We start from the raw sequence: 5,348 nt of genomic DNA on the forward strand, positions 1-5,348 counted from the left end.
AGAAAAGTCCATGAGACTCTTATCTCCAATGAACCACCAGAAAACCGGTAGTGGAACTGTGGTTCAAGTGGTAGAGAGCTCACCTTGAGCTGAAGAGCTGAGGGACAGCGCCCAGGTCCAGAGTTCAAGCCCCACAACTGACCAGAAAAACACAAGTACTTCATACATTAAGCTGAAAGGGAGAGTCTTAAGAAATTCTGTCAACCATAGTGTAATGACCAGCGAGGCCCTGATAATCAGCCGGGCCCAATGATCAGTGTGGCCTCTGTGGCCCGGCCCTCTGGAGGGGCGGGGGGGGGGGGGGGGGGCAGGAGGGGGGGGAGGGCACTTTCCATGGGGCCTGCTGCTGGAGGGAGTGGGGCATCGAGCCCCACGTGGCCAGCTGCCTATTAGAAGTGATTGGACAATGGACAGCTTGGGAGAGGAGCATGAATGGCAAGTCATTAGGCAGATGAAACGGTGAGTCCAGTGGGCGTGGGGCGGGACGTACCCTATATACAGGGAGCATGTTCCAAGCAAGGGGGAGAAATGGAGAGCAGGGCGGAGTAAGTGAAAGAGGAGGCAGCAGGAGGAGAAAACCGGCCCCTGCCAGAGCAGAGCAGGCCTGTGGAGGGCAGGGCAAGTCTCCTGGAGAAGGCCTTCCTCTAGAGAGGCCTGCGGAGAGGCTCCTCCCGGAGCAGAGCAGGGCAGGCCTGTGCAGAGTGGAGAGGCCTGCAGAGAAGGAGGAAGGGAAGAAAGGGAAAGCCTTCCCCTTTGGAGGTTTGGCGCTTTGGAGCTTTGGAGGTCTGAGGTTTGTTGGTTTACAGGCCGACTAATAAAGGTCGGGGAATCAGGACTGCTTATTGGAGGCTTGGAGGTTTGTGATTCAGGCTGCTCTAGGTTCTGGGTATCTAGCCCAGGACAAAGTAGTCTCAAGACCCTTTTCTGGTGTAAATAGAGTAAATAAACCTCTTTTGTCCATCTTTCACTGTCTGTGCCTGGATGGATTGTCTCGCTCTCTGGGGGTCATAAGTAGTGTAAAATTAAATATATTCATGGGGCCCTCAGAACCTAGGTGGGGCTTCTCGGTAACATTCAGACCAAGACAATGCTCATTTCCATGTGCAATTTGGGATTCAGGGTAGGAAAGGGAAATAATGGAATTCAGCATCTTATAGATGATGGTTGGTCACTATGCTGTGTGGTATACTGTATTCTTCAGTTAATGCTTTGGGCTTTATGTGATACTGATTATTATCCCAACTTCAGACAGTTTAAACAAACTTATCCAAAAGGACATGGTGGTCGTGTAGAAAAGCCAGGTAGGACTTAATACATCCTGCTCCTTAATCTTACCAAGAGGGATACTTTTAAAACTACAAAGAAATAACAGGAAAAAAGTAAGAGAATATATGAACTAGGAAGATGAAGTAAGATTTTTCAGCATCAATAATGGCCAACCTAAAGTTGGTAGCTATGAATTTAAAATGAGAAGAGACCCATTATGTGTTTCCAGCCAGGCACATTCATCAGTGCTTCTGAAAAGCCAAAAGAGGAAAGATTTGCATTTAACCAGGGTTAAAATTTTACCTTGGAGATCAGAATTATATACTTTTTTTATATTTCATTTACTTAACTTTTCATTTATGTGCTCATTCACGGTGTACATAATATAAAAGGCATATCTCCAAGGCAAATCATACTGTATCTTAAATTATTTCATTTATATCTTTTTTATGTTTAAAAATTTATAGCCATTCATTGTACTGTATAGTGAATGATAATCAAATTTCACCCTTTGAACTCAAATATACCAAAGACTTTATTATAGAGTACTCATTTTTTCACTTTCTCAACTTTGCTTAATATTTCTCCAAGGGGTAAGAAAAATCCTAAGGAAATATACACACTTGGGTTCTGGTACTACTATACTTTAACAAATCATTTTAAAGTATATATAATAAAATATATACATATATGCATGTTAATATATATTCATTTTAAAATGAGTATTATTCTGCTTTCAGGGAACCAATATTTGTAATCTATAGTATAATAGATTTTTTTCATTAAAAGTTCATAGATTATTTTCCTATTACTACTATGCCCACTTTTTTGGGGGGGGGGTTCCAGTCGTGGGGCCTGAACTCTGGGCCTGGGCGCTGTCCCTCAGCTCTTCAGCTCAAGGCTAGCGCTCTACCACTTGAGCCACAGCGCCACTTCCGGCTTTTTTCTTTTTGCTTATGTGGTGCTGAGGAATCTAACCCAGGGCCTGGAGCATGCAAGGCAAGCGCTCTACCACTGAGCCACCTTCCCAGCACACTATGCCCACTTTTAACTGATTTACAGATAGCAGCAACTTACTCTGAATCATTTTGAAAATATTAAAGACACAGCTACACTATTCCATCATTACTATACATGTAATTTGTGTTATTTCATGTATTTTTTCAAAGAATAATTATAATATGGAGGGTCTAAATGCTGCTTTTACTTGAAATGTTTTAAGAATTTGGCTTTTTATGAAACATAAAGTTACAAACTGATTTGATGAATGATACCCCCTTTGTACAAGGCCTTAAAGATAATAAAAAAAGTATCAAAAATTTTAAAGAACCATGCCTTTTGTTGATGATAAAAACACATAGGTTACACCCACTCTTCAATGCTGACCTCATCATAAGACAAGCTGTGTCTCACCCTATGGTCCATTCCTCTCCCTCCCTAAAAAAATGTCATCTCTGGGCTAATCAGAGTCAGGACCTACTTTTCAGAGAGGAGAGGTTAAAGTTGCCTTTCACCAGCTTGAAGATGGGAAGCAGTCAACTGCTGTGGTCCTTCTGCTAATGCAAAGAACAAAATGGGCATACTATTCACTCCAAGTGATACTATGACCACCATAAATGTTGACCAACATTATAAAAAATGTGAGTGTGTCAAGGCCAAGTGGAAAGGCATTGAGTAAGTCCCCTTTGCCCATCTTTTAGGGGTCCAAAGTGAAGACAGTGAACATCTGAAGGGTGGTTGGGTTTGTGCCAACTGCAGCTGATGAACCAATGAAACTGATTATTTAAAAGTGTATTTATAGGGCTGGGAAGGTGGCTTAGTGACAGAGTGCTTGCCTAGCATGCATGAAGCCTTGGGTTTGATTCCTCAGTACCACATACACAGAAAAAGCCGGAAGTAGTGCTATAGCTCAAGTGGTAGAGTGCTATCCTTGAGCAAAAAGCAGCTCAGGGACAATGCCCAGGCCCTAAATTCAAGCCCCTGGACTGACAAAAAATAATTATAATAAAATAAAATTGTATTTATAGAAATGAACTCCAGAAAATGGAAATAAGAGGTGTTTGTTTCCTTTGTTGCTGTTTCATTTTTTGTCTTGCTCATTCATCTATCTTTGGTAGTATAAGGTGTGGCACAGAAATGGTGGTACAAAAGCTGAACAAATAGAGCAGTGGTACTCACTGGACACTGTGAAAAATGAGCTATACAACTTGTGGATGGGGATGGGAGGGGAAAACTGGAAGAGAACAGGGAAGGGGTTACATTGCTTGAAAAGAAATATACTCTTTATCAGACTTATGTAACTGTAACCCCTCTGTACATCACCTTTATAATAATTATTAAAATGCCTGAAAAAGAAAAGATAAATGAGAGTATGTTTCTTTCCACAAGTTTTCTGGTACTCAACCCAGGCTGTGCAAGAAATGAGAGGCAGCCATCCAAAGCAAAAACCTTAAGCCCACTTGCTTTTCAGAACACTTTACTCCAGACTGCTTTATTTAAGAAGCAGTACAACAGGAAGTTACTGAAAGAGCTATACCCACAATATTACTTTACAAGGAGCCACATGATAAGAAAGAACAACTTCTCCACCTCCTATAACAATTGATGCTGTGATTGGCTGACTAATGCCTCCTCTTCTTACCCCTGCCTATCCCCCCAATTTTCTGTGATCACACTGTACTGTGCAGGATATAATGCACCAGAGAAAAGTATTCTTCAACTCGAACAACAGGTTGAAAAGCTCCAGCAGAAACTGAAGACCACCCAGAAGTCAAGGAGAAGACAAGAAAGAGATGGCTTGAGAAGTTAAAGGAGGTCATATACTTCCAGAAAAGATAACATGGGTAACTCACCCAAAACAACTTCTTTGAAATTGTGGAAGTATCAGCATCTTTATAAATGAAATATACATTGATTTTGTTTTTTTTTATTTTTTTGCTGGTCCTGGGCCTTGAACTCCAGGCTTTGGCACTGCTCCTGAACTCCTTTTGTGTCCACTTGAGCCACTGCCCCATTTCTGGCTTCTTGTGAGTAGTTTACTGAAGATAAAAGTCTTTTGGATTTTCCTACCCAGGATGGCTTTCAACTGTTTTCCTCAGATCTCAGCCTCCTGAGTAGATAGGATTACAGGCATGAGACACCAGGGCCAGGCTAAAACTGATAATTTTTTAATTGTAAAAGTGATGTACAGAAAAGTTAGTTACATGAGTCAGGTAATGAGTACATTTCTTTTGAACAGTGTCACCCCCTTCCTGATTTTTTCCCACTTTTCCCCCTCCTGATCTTTCTCTCCCACAAGTTGTATAGTTCATTTCCAACACAGTGTCTGGAATCACTGCTGAGTTAGTTCACCCTTTGTACCACAGTTTCTGTGCTTAGCCTTCCCCTCCCCAAAGCAGATAAAGCTACATAAAAGACAAAGGGTACAGAAATCAAAAATTATATTGATTTTTAATGGGGCAAGACCTTATACCCTCTGATAACCTACTTAAGAGCTTAAAACAATTACTTGCATAAAAACAACTTAAAATAATAGACTAGATATATATGCTGTAAAATTAAAAGATACTGGATAGTTGCCGTTTTGGAGAGAGAGAAAATTTCAGGTAAAAAAATGTGCTCTTCCTATGCCCTTATTTGTGAATTTAAAGAAGTATTTTTTAGTTTTTATGTTTATAATATTTTTAATTGTAAAAATACTGTAGAGAGTGGTTACAGTTACATGACTAAGGTAATGAGTACATTTGCTATCAAGCATTATTACCCCATCCTTTGTTTTTCTCCTAACATCCCTTCACTCCCCACGTCCCCAACTACTCCCTCATCCCCTCCCCAAAGTGGTAAAGTTTGTTATCAACATAATGTCTTGTACATCTCATTGTTACAATGGGTCAAACTGTACCCTTATTTCAGCATTTTGTTATTTCCCTTCCCCTCTCCAAATTAGAAAAATGTATATACAAGATGCAGAGCACCAGAATCAAATACACTGAAAACAGGGATTATACCATGGAGGTAGAACATACAAAAAAAACAAAAAAAAAATCACATAGTACACTATAAGCACATTAAAAACAACAGCA

The 5,348-nt window shown here is 40.5% G+C and overlaps 1 pseudogene; it reads left to right on the plus strand.

The window, feature by feature from the left end:
* Nucleotides 1–406: 406 nt before the first annotated feature.
* On the plus strand, nucleotides 407–4,104 carry LOC122122219 (annotated as a pseudogene).
* The last annotated feature ends 1,244 nt before the right edge of the window (nucleotides 4,105–5,348 follow it).

This window comes from Dipodomys spectabilis, unplaced genomic scaffold, assembly GCF_019054845.1.
Source record: "Dipodomys spectabilis isolate Male_0828 unplaced genomic scaffold, ASM1905484v1 ptg000207l, whole genome shotgun sequence".
Lineage (NCBI taxonomy): Eukaryota > Metazoa > Chordata > Mammalia > Rodentia > Heteromyidae > Dipodomys > Dipodomys spectabilis.